The 12108-nt window shown below is 44.1% G+C and overlaps 1 pseudogene across 1 annotated transcript; it reads left to right on the forward strand.

The window, feature by feature from the left end:
• Window positions 1-5129: 5129 nt before the first annotated feature.
• Window positions 5130-10888, forward strand: LOC106610924 (methylmalonate-semialdehyde/malonate-semialdehyde dehydrogenase [acylating], mitochondrial-like; annotated as a pseudogene). The gene is made up of 7 exons (XR_014378646.1): window positions 5130-5139; window positions 6528-6800; window positions 7002-7132; window positions 7557-7766; window positions 8219-8389; window positions 8487-8666; window positions 9472-10888. The product of XR_014378646.1 is annotated as a methylmalonate-semialdehyde/malonate-semialdehyde dehydrogenase [acylating], mitochondrial-like (transcript).
• Window positions 10889-12108: the final 1220 nt, after the last annotated feature.

Genomic DNA, 12108 nt, shown 5'->3' on the forward strand with positions numbered 1-12108 from the left:
AATTGATACTGTTCCTTTGTGAGACAAGAGTGAGGGACTCATTGCAGGTTAAAAGGGGTAGGTAGGCTAGAGACAGTAGACAAACTATTACTTTGTTGTGCATTTAACAGCGGATGTGGCATTACATGTCACAGAATACTTCGATGACAGCTTATTATGCGGTTTTGCGCAATACTGCAAGACGGAAACGTTAACTATATTATGCTGATTATATAAATTCCCCCGTGTTTCATAAAATTAGCGCCAACTAATTGTACATTTGTAGGTACTTTTCCTATATAGCGTAGGCGACCACATCATAGAGATAGGTAGAGTACTCGTTTTTGTAGCTGTGCAACTATAGCGTCGGCGACAGCCTCAATGGCGCTACACATGATATCTCGATTTTAAAGAAGTACATTTTATTCTTCATGATAGGCTAAATCCTCCTTAATGACCTGGTTGGACAAGACTCCAACAGGGTCACCAGAAGGGATCAGCCAACAAAAGTAGACGTCCCACCCAGTTGACTACATTTAAAATGGTGGAAGCCCTTAGTGGCGCTGCCCATTCTAAAACAGCCTTTTGGCCACTAGAGACCTCTATCATTATCTTTGGACCATATTCAGCTATTGTCTGTGGTGGACCATAAATAACCCAGTCGAGTTGTCAAAAAGACGGATCTGCGCTTTATAAATGTTTTCTAAAAAGTTGGCTCGTCTATAATTTTACATAGAGATTGGCTAATACAATTGTAATTTCAGCCAATAAGGTTCATATTTTTGTGGGAAGTGTTCTACGCCAATAAGTGATCAGCTATTTCCAGACCGCTCCCTCTTTTCTTCGATGTAGGTGAGGAAGGGTGTTTCTGCTGACACCGCTGGCCAGGGACGTAATTTGGGGATAAATCGAGCAATAAACACATTTTCATCATGGCATGGACTGTATCGAGATCACTTTTGAAGAAAGGTGTAAGAAATCATGTTATAATGCTTTACCCACGAGTTAATGACGACTAAATGCTTTTGATAGGTTTCACTTTGTTTACAAAATGATAGATGTCGTGGCTTGGCGCATGTCTTGTTATCGACTATTCTGTAGGTCACTTTTAGGAAGCATTCCTCCTTAGAAATGGGTACCAAATCAACCTCCTGCTATTGTTTTTTTTAAGTGCTTATCATATCCGCTCTCTGTCAAGGTGTGCAGCTATATTTTATTTTTATTTCACATTTTATTTAATCAGGTAGGCCAGTTGAGAACAAGTTCTCATTTACAGCTGCGACCTGCTCAAGATAAAGCAAAGCAGTGTGACAAAAACACAACACATAGTTACACATAAACAAACGTACAGTCAATAACACAATAGAAAAGTCTATGTACAGTGTGTGCAATTGTAGTAAGATTATGGAGGTATGGCAATAAATAGGCCATAGTGGTGAAATAATTCAAATGTAGCATTAACACTGGAGTGATAGATGTGCAAATGATGATGTGCAAGTAGAGATACTGGGGTGCAAAAGAGCAAAAAAATAACAATATGGGGATGAGGTAGTTGGGTGGGCTATTTACAGATGGGCTGTGAATGGGTGCAGTGATCGGTAAGCTGCTCTGACAGCTGATGCTTAAAGTTAGTGAGGGAGATATGTCTCCAGCTTCAGTGATTACATTTTTTAATATACTTTTTTGCAATTCGTTCCAGTCATTGGCAGCAGAGAACTGGAAGGAAAGGCAGCCAAAGTAGGTGTTGGCTTTGGGGATGACCAGTGAAATATACCTGCTGGAGCGCGTGCTATGGGTGGGTGTTGCTATGGTGACCAGTGAGCTGAGAAGGTGAGGCTTTACCTCGTAAAGACTAAAAGATGACATAGAGCCAGTGGGTTTGGTCGACGAATATGTAGCGAGGGCCAGCCAACGAGCGCATTCAGGTCGCAGTGGTGGGTAGTATATGGGGCTTTGGTGACAATGGACTTGGGCAAGTAGCTGCGGGGGGTGCAGAGCTGTTGGTAGGGGTGGAAAGCATGGCCGGCCGTAGAAAAATGCTTATTGAAATTCTCAATTAATGTAGATTTATTGGTGGTGAGTGTTTCCTAGCCTCAGTGCAGTGGGCAGCTGGGAAGAGGTCCTCTTATTCTCCATGGACTTTAGTGTCCCAAAACTTTTTGGAATTAGTGCTACAGGATGCAAATTTCTGTTTGAAAAAGCTAGCCTTTGCTTTCCTAATTGCCTGTGTATATTGGTTCCTAACTTCCCTGCTAAGTTGCATATCGCGGTGCGCTATTTGATGCTAATGCAGTATGCTACAGGATGTTTTTGTGCTGGTCGAGGGCAGACAGGTCTGGAGTGAACCAAGGGCTATATCTGTTCTTAGTTCTACGTTTTTTGAATGGGGCATGCTTTATAAGATGGTGAGGAAAGCACTTTTAAAAAAACAACCAGGCATCCTCTACTGACGGGATGAAGTATGACTCCCATGTGTGCTGTCCAGCTAAATTGTTTAATTCATACATTTTCAGCTTTTAGTAATCCATCCAATAATCACTGTGAAATTGACCCCGACATTCACCTTTTATGTCCCAGTTGCACTTCTATGACATTCCGGATTGCCGTAGTTGTACATTAATCCTGTCCTAACAAGAGGCCTGGAAGTAAAAATGATATTTGCTTTTGTCACATACACCGGACAGTGCAGTGAAATGTTGTTTTACAGTAGAGGTGTCAAACTCATTCCTTGGAGGGCCTAGTGTCTGCAGGTTTTTGTTTTTTCCTTTCAATTAAGCCCTAGAAGACCAGGTTTGGGGAGTTCCTTACTAATTAGTGACCATAATTCATAAATCATGTACAAGGGAGGAGCGAAGACCCTCATACATTTGGCCCTCCATGTTATGAGTTTGACACCTGTGTTTTACAGGGTCTGACCATAACAGTACGCTGCCCCTGGAGCAAGTGCCTTGTTCAAGGGCACATAGACAGATTTTTCACCTTGTCAGCTTGGGTATCAGAACCACCCCCCTATGAGGTAGTAGGCCTAGTGCATCTACTTTGCTTCTAATGCTATATAGCTGAGAGTTGAAATGATACTATTCACAATAAATGCATAAACTCATGCGTTATTATTATTTGCAGCAATTGCTAACCTCTTGCTTTCTACCAGAAGGTTGGGCGCATGTTACTCCTCCTCAGTGGTGAGTTAATAACATAAATAATACTTTTATAATAAACTGTTCATTATAGTGGTTGTACAGTCATACAGAATGACACAAATATATTTTCAGTCTGCTGCCTCAGTTTGTATGATGGCAATTTGCATATGCTCCAGAATGTTATGAGTGATCAGATGAATTGCAATTAATTGCAAAGTCTCTCTTTGCCATGCAAATGAACTGAATCCCCCAAAAACATTTCCACTGCATTTCAGCCCTGCCACAAAAGGACCAGCTGACATCATGTTAGTGATTCTCTCGTTAACACAGGTGTGAGTGTTGATGAGGACAAGGCTGGACATCACGCTGTCATGCTGATTGAGTTCGAATAACAGACTGGAAGCTTCAAAAGGAGGGTGGTGCTTGGAATCATTGTCCTTCCTCTGTCATTCATGGTTACCTGCAAGGAAACACGTGCTGTCATTTCTTTGCACAAAAAGGGCTTCACAGGCAAGGGTTTTGCTGCCAGGAAGATTTCACCTAAATCAACCATTTATCGGATCATCAAGACCTTCAAGGAGAGCGGTTCAATTGTTGTGAAGAAGGATTCAGGGCGCCCAAGAAAGTCCAGCAAGTGCCAGGACCGTCTCCTAAAGTTGATTCAGCTGCGGGATTGGGGCACCACCAGTACAGAGCTTGCTCAGGAATGGCAGCAGGCAGGTGTGAGTGCATCAGCACGCACAGTGAGGCAAAGACTTTTGGAGGATGGCCTGGTGTCAAGAAGGGCAGCAAAGAAGCCACTTCCTCTCCAGGAAAAACATCAGTGACAGACTGATAATTCTGCAGAAGGTACAGGGATTGGACTGCTGAGGACTGGGGTAAAGTAATTTTCTATGATGAATCAACTTTCCGATTGTTTGGCGCATCCGGAAAAAAGCTTGTCCGGGGAAGACATGGTGAGTGCTACCATCAGTCCTGTGTCATGCCAACAGTAAGCATCCTGAGACCATTCATGTGTGGGGTTGCTTCTCAGCCAAGGGAGTGGGCTCACTCACAATTTTGCCTAAGAACACAGCCATGAATAAAGAATGGTACCAACACATCCTCCGAGAGCAACTTCTCCCAACCATCCAGGAACAGTTTGGTGACGAACAATGCCTTTTCCAGGATGATGGAGCACCTTGCCATAAGGCAAAAGTGATAACTAAGTGGCTCAGGGAACAAAACATGGATATTTTGGGCCCATGGCCAGGAAACTCCCCAGACCTTAATCCCATTGAGAATTTGTGGTCAATCCTCAAGAGGCGGGTGGACAAACAAAAGCCCACAAATTCTGACAGACTCCAAGCATTGATTATGTAAGAATGGGCTGCCATCAGTCAGGATGTGGCCCAGAAGTTAACTGACAGCATGCCAGGGCGGATGGCAGAGGTCTTGAAAAAGAAGGGTCAACACTGCATATATTGACTCTTTGCATCAACTTCATGTAATTGTCAATAAAAGCCTTTGACACTTATGAAATTGTAACGGGTAGTAATTATACTTCAGACTTCCATAGTAACATCTAACAAAAATATCTAAACACACTGAAGCAGCAAACTTAGTGGAAATTAATATTTGTGTCATTCTCAGAGCTTTTGGCCACGACTGTATATGACAAACCGATTTAAATGTAACATGTTTTACATTTCTACCCACATCCTACCACAAAGTTGTTTATCGATGGAAAGTTTGTATTAGCAGTCTTTATTCTTTTTTCACTCAGTGCAACATAGAACGTCACAATGCACAAACCTTGGATGGGTCTGCCGCTGCACTTTGCAGTAAGGTGCAGCTACAATGTCTGCTTAGCCGGTTAACCAGTTAAGTGAGCTTTGACTTTCAGCAATAAGAAGGTTAAAGGCCCATTACTATTATGTAAAAAAAGCTTGACTTTTGAGTGTATATATTGTTGTGCTGTTTTCTTGACATTTATCTCCAGTTATAATTCTCAAGCATGCTTTTGCATGAATGTTCAAAGGTCAGTTAGCTGACACTGCTCGTTTGGCCTTTTGCTTTCAGTTTGATTATCATAGAGGTTTAGAATGACTCTTGAGAGCATTCCTCTCAGACATTCCTCTAGATGGCCATCTTTTTGATGAAATGGCTCCAAATGGTGGTTTGTCAGTTGTCCGATCATAATGTGTTGAAGTTATCTGCTCAAGCTCAGCACACAGCTCATAACAGTCAAATATTTTTGTTTTATAATCAGATTGCAGTTCACCCACTAATGTATTCTTCCCTCTGACTGTCACAGGCCTCCAATGAGGTGATAGCTTGTGTCCCCAAGGCTACACAGGATGAGATGCTGGCTGCTGTGGACTCCTGCTCACAAGCCTACTGCTCCTGGTCTGAAACCTCCATTTTGGCGCACCAACAGATCTTTGTGCACTATCAGCAGCTTATTAAGGACAACATTGTAAGTCTGTAACACCTCAGGGATAAGAACCTGTTCTGAAGTACAATACAATCCTGAGTGGTGCAGCGGTTTAAGGCACTGCATCTCAGTGCAAGAGGCTTCACCATAGTACCTGGTTCGAATCCAGGCTGTATCACATCCGGCCGTGATTGGGAGTCCCATAGGGCGGCGCCAAATTGGCCCAGCGTCCGGGTTTGGTCGGAGTAGGTCGTCAGTATAAATAAGAATTTGTTCTTAACTGACTTGCCTAGTTAAATTTAAATAAAATAAACAGAAGCGAAGGTAAAATCTCATCCACTCTTCATTGCACGTTTAGCAACATGAACTTGGCACATTGTTTTTGTCATATTATGGGGTTTAAAGACTACCCCTGCATGCCCTAGCACTATCATTTGAAACATTTATTCCCTACATATTTAGCATGCCTCTATACAATTGGTTTACCCTTACTGTTGCTCGGGTTGACTTTAATGCAAGTTACTAATTTTAAATTAGGAAGCTGATTTGGTGTGTGTGTTGACTCATGGTGTGTGTCTTGTTACAGAAAGAGCTTGCCAGGAGAATTTACTCTGGAGAAGGGCGAGACCCTGGCAGATGCAGAGGGGGATGTGTTCAGAGGATTGCATAAGTCTCATGTGCACCAGCCTTTCCGAAGGGAAATATTTGGGGATATGGTTTACAAGCTTCTGTGGATACTTGTGATGCAGCCAAGGAAATGGTTAATCTTTCCACTAGTGACCTAGACATTTAAATAATGTAAAGAGATCTTGGGTCTATCGCTTGTGACAGTCTCCATGTGAAGGATAGTGACACACATTCTGACTGACTCAGCTCTTCTCTCTCTCTCTGACGAACATCCACTTCCGTCTCCAGAGGTGGTAGCATTCCGCTACACCCGCAGTAACATCTGCTAAATATGTGTATGTGACCAATACAATTTGATTTGGTAGAGCACACATGCAGCATCAACTCCCTGATGCTGAGGAAGACCCTCCATCACCAAAAGATGCCGCCTGCCCATCGGGCTGTGTGCCGGCATCGCCCCTTCAACTTCCCCGCCATGATCCCTCTGTGGATGTTCCCCGTTGGCATGGCGTGTTGCAACACCTACCTGCTGAAGCCCTCAGAGATGGTGCCAGCCTGCACCATGCTCTTGGCCAAGATGCTGCAGGATGCTGGGATGCCATACGGGACCCTGAACATCATCCATGGCCGGCAGGACGGTAAGAGAATAGCTACATGCCTGCTGTTCTCTTGAGATATATCTGGAGGCATTACTAATGTGATTTGAATTATTCAATGTGTCTCTATGCTTTGATTCTCATGCATTTACATCGTTGTTGTATTACGAAGTGCAGAGATTATGAATTGATTATGGCTGGCCTGTCAGTGCTCAATCTAAAATAAGTCCCTGTCTTTCCCAGCTGTATACCTTAACTGTGATCATCCAGCCATCAGCTTTGTGGGCTCCAACCAAGCTGGAGAGTACATCTATGAGAGGGGATCCAAAAACGGCAAGAGTACAGTCCAACATGGCGAGTCTGACATACATATGGTGTTTCTAGAAATAAACAGAGGGTGGCGGTGTTGGCTTAGAAACGGTTGTTGAAGGATGTCCTCTCTGCTTCTCTTCTCCAATTTGGCTGATTAGCTGTACAGCTGGAACAGGGATTGAGCCAGACAGCCAGTTACACACTTTGTGGAAATTAGTCTAATCTTTTTTAACACATTTCCACAATTATTATCTACAAATGAAATGCACTGATATAATTTAAAACACTTACAATATTGTACTTATTATTGTTTGCTCACTAAAGTTCTTTAAGAGGATGAACTTTCGAGACCATCTCTGTTTGAATCTGCATTCAACCACAATGAAGACATGATGTAATGGGCTTTTACTTGAATTGGATCTCTCTCCTTGGTATTCAGGTCAAGGGACAGGAGGCTAAACATTTCCCCCTTATGCTCTGCTGTAGGGAGCAAAGAACCATGGTGTGGTGATGCCTGATGCCAATAAGGAGAAGACTTTGAACCAGCTGGTGGGTGCAGTGTTCGGGGAACCAGAACAGCGCTGCATGGCCCTCTCCACAGCCATCCTGGTGGGCGAGGCCCTCAGCTGGCTGCCTGAACTGGTGGAACGTGCCAAGGCTCTGCGCGTTAACGCAGGTACCCCACCCTCTCACCCTGCTCACACCTCCCACCCTATCCAGCCCTAATGGGCCCTCTGCTTAGTCCTCTTAAAGCCACCCACGCAGCCCTAACCACGTTTCGTCTCTTTGCTGTACCATAACTTCAGATGGGGCTGAGCTGGGAGAGAGGGCTTGTTGAGTCACTCATGCTGCAAATTTGCGGTGGCATTTGCGCCCAACACTTAAGAGTAGCTCAGAGCATCAAGTCTTTGTGAAAGGAAGTTGTTGGGGAGAAGAATGAATGATGCCCCTTATTTGCAATGATATACTCTCTAATTTGTGTGGCTGCATTTAAACAGCCATTTTAGAGGGAGTGCTGCTGGGTGCCCCTCACCCTGGCTGGGCTTTTGAGTGTTTATGTGTGGCTGAAGGGGTATTTGTGTGAATGTGTGTGGCTGTAAGGGAGTTCTCACTGCAGGTTATTTTCGGAAACCCTCTCGGGGGACAAGGTGTGAGTGGACGTGGGGCCCCTGACCTCTCAGGCCAAGGAGAGGGTCAACAGCCTGATCCAGAGTGGGGTGGATGAGGGAGCCCAGCTGCTGCTCGACGGCATGAACGTCAAAGTCGAGGGCTATGAGAACGGCAACTTTTTGGGTCCAACCATCATCGGCAATGTCACAGTAAGTTTTTGTGTGCTTGAAGATGACAAGCTGTAATGCCAAAAATTACGTTCATTTCTGTGCAAATCCTGAATCTGTCATTTTCATTTTCTCTTAGCCCCAGATGAAGTGCTATACTGAGGAGGTCTCTGGACCTGTTCTGGTGGTCCTGGAGGCTGAGTCTTTAGATGATGCCATCAGCCTGGTCAACAGTAACCCCTATGGCAACAGCACAGCTATCTTCACCACAAACGCAGCCACAGCATGCAAATACACTCACGAGGTGGACGTAGGCCAGGTGAGTGGCTGTGGACCCCTGTGTGTGTCCCTATGTCCTGGGAAAATGGAGCCATTCATATCCCTCTGCCATGTCTATACCTTAAACAAGGAGGACATCGCACCTCTGTTCTAAAACATACACTCAACAATAATTATTTTCCATGAAAAGTATAGCCTTGTTTGCTTCTGCTCTAAAACCAACTCTTCTGCCCCTCACCACCTGGCCCCATGTGGACTACAAATAGCTATAGCAAATATGTGCCTTTTTAATCAAAACAGGGGGACATAGAAAGACATTTTCCTGGTAGGATTATAGGAGAGAATCTTAAATTAAACTCAAAAGGGATTCCTTAGGACCTGTTAAATATTTAAAGCATAAATATGGCCCGACTTTACCCTATTTGTTTGCGGGCCTCAGCTATACTCAGTGTTTTCTCTTCACATGACGGAGGATGCCGTGTAGGGCAGGCCATGTGCTGTAATCGCCTACAAACCTTGCTGTAACAAAAGCCTCATCTTTTTTCGCTCCTTCAGCCAAAAGGCTTGACTCCAGTGTCCAAAATTACTCCTGCTTTTTCAAACATTGTCGACCAACCATGCGTTTCCAGTGGCCTCAAAAACAACATGTTTTGTTTAGTACTTCTGTCCCTCTGGCACGCAACTTTTTCAACACTGAACACAAGCAATGGTTTTCGGTTTGATGTAACTAATTTCATGCATTTGGTACACCTTCCTCTCCCAGAGTTACTCATCCAGTTGCTCTGATCCTGTTTGAGTCAACAGCTTGCATTTCCAGTGCAGTAATGAAAGTTTGTGTTTTTCAGATTGGGATAAATGTTCCTATCCCTGTTCCTCTGCCCATGTTCTCCTTCGCTGGCTCACGAGGTTCTTTCAGAGGAGACACAAACTTCTACGGCAAACGAGTATCAGTTGACGTAAGGTAGACAAACAGGAATTTATGCTGGGCAATTTCCACATGAAGGTTGGAGTTTCTGTGGCTGACTAGTGATGTAAACCACTCGGTCCTCTTAACTAATGATAACTGGTCAAAGCCAACTGTCTTCAGTCTAGATTTTCAGCTTCGTTTAATGTTCTCAGTGATGTAATATGGTCATGATGCCACATATATAGTTACAGAGCAGCATATTATAGTTGTCTTCTCTACTTTACATTTACATTACATTACATTTAAGTCATTTAGCAGACGCTCTTATCCAGAGCGACTTACAAATTGGTGCATTCACCTTATGATATCCAGTGGAACAACCACTTTACAATAGTGCATCTAAATCTTTTAAGGGGGGGGGGGGGGGTTAGAAGGATTACTTTATCCTATCCTAGGTATTCCTTAAAGAGGTGGGGTTTCAGGTGTCTCCGGAAGGTGGTGATTGACTCCGCTGTCCTGGCGTCGTGAGGGAGCTTGTTCCACCATTGGGGTGCCAGAGCAGCGAACAGTTTTGACTGGGCTGAGCGGGAACTGTGCTTCCTCAGAGGTAGGGGGGCCAGCAGGCCAGAGGTGGATGAACGCAGTGCCCTTGTTTGGGTGTAGGGCCTGATCATAGCCTGAAGGTATGGAGGTGCCGTTCCCTTCACAGCTCCGTAGGCAATCACCATGGTCTTGTAGCGGATGCGAGCTTCAACTGGAAGCCAGTGGAGAGAGCGGAGGAGCGGGGTGATGTGAGAGAACTTGGGAAGGTTGAACACCAGACGGGCTGCGGCGTTCTGGATGAGTTGTAGGGGTTTTTCTACTGGGCATCCAGGTTTACACACAGATCAAAACTGTTCTTCACAGTGGAAGGCAGAAGACGCCACTGTGCAAACTCCTTCAGTTTCCATGCCAACCATGGGACGCTAACTGGTCTGGAGGAAAACATTTCCTATGTCTTTTGTGACGAAAAATGTCAAAACTACTGTGCAGTCCCGTCGCCATTAGTTGCTAATTACCCACAGACGTGTTTTTTTTTTTTCAATGCTATCTCAAGATTCATTCACTCACTCACTATAGCTTTTCTTCTATGCAACGTCAGTGTTCAAAATATGATGCCTCAACAGCATTATGATATTGATGAATGTGTAGCTGCTGAATGTGATGCCACTATTAATCATGGATTCAGTTCATCTGGATCTTACAAATGTGTGTTATGCACACATCCTGTGGTGCAGTTATTCCTGCATGTGTCAATATTTCATTACGTTCAGTACAGGTTACATTTTAATAAAAAGCAATCCATTTAAATGTAACCCTTTATCGTTTCTCTGTCCTGAATCCATTAAAAAAGTTAAAGTATGCCTTTTGTAAGCTTTAAATTATGACGATCAGAAAATACACACAAGTTTTTCACAAAACCATCAACATAATTCTGGAGACTTCATTGGGAGCAGCAAAATTCTCAGCCCGACCGTGACACTAACACCACAGGGGACTGTGGGGGAGCTCATGTGTTCTGGGTATCCGACAGGGCACTGGGGTTGGAGGGCAGGGTATACACAGGCGCCTGGGTGATGGTCGCAAGGGACGGCTCCTCTGTAATTCTGCAAAGCATATGTCATTATGTAACAAAAAATCTACAAGGTCTGATAAATCACTGTCTCACTGCCGGTGTTTAAACATGCTCTATGGGACAAATAAATCTACTGAAGCTTTGTAATTACAAAGAGAAACCAGGACATTCAAGTATTGTTTTTGGTGTCTTACCCGGGATCTGTGTCATTCTGGTTCCTATCTGGGGATGCCAACAACGCCAAAGGTTGGCTCAGATTCCTGCAAAAGGAAGAGTAGATTGAAATGCTGTAGATTTTAAAAAGGACCGGTTTCCCATACTGTGGCAGCTGCTCTCTCTAGCTGTATACTGCAGAAATGCCTTGTAAGAGTCATTATGATTCATACTCTACTGGGTCTCTGTAAATTCATCCTAGGTCGCCAAATGCTCTGTTTGCAAGGCTAGACGCCAGGACAATGTTGACATTGTCATTAACGTACATCTCTGCCCTCCAATACACCCTATACATTCAGATCCCCTGCACTCAACTTGACAATCATGTTGCCAGCTGTTCCCTAACCACAGGCGTTCAAAGAACTAAATAAACTCCTTGTGCACGTGAAGTGGGGCCAAGAGGCTGAAGGCAAATCGGCGTGGCCAGATGTTTGTTTCCAAGCACAGGACTCTGTGGCCGGCCCTATTTTTACTATTGTGCCCAGGCTCTTTCTTCCTTCTTTTTAAGCAGCTGGACGGAAAAGAAAATTGGTTTAAACCTAACTGATGTTTTATGGTATCCTCTTCTGCTGACAAAAGAGCTGTTTAAGACATTTAAAAAGGAGTCACAAATAAAGGCCCTCAAACTGCAGCACGGCTCGTGCTTCTTATGGTATCACTGCGTTTTGATCTCAACTCTTTATTGTGCCAGGGGTTTTGTTTTCATGTTTAATGATTCCAAATTGATGGTATCATCTAAACTGAATG

This window comes from Salmo salar, chromosome 09, assembly GCF_965601325.2.
Source record: "Salmo salar chromosome 09, fSalSal1, whole genome shotgun sequence".
Taxonomy (NCBI): domain Eukaryota; kingdom Metazoa; phylum Chordata; class Actinopteri; order Salmoniformes; family Salmonidae; genus Salmo; species Salmo salar.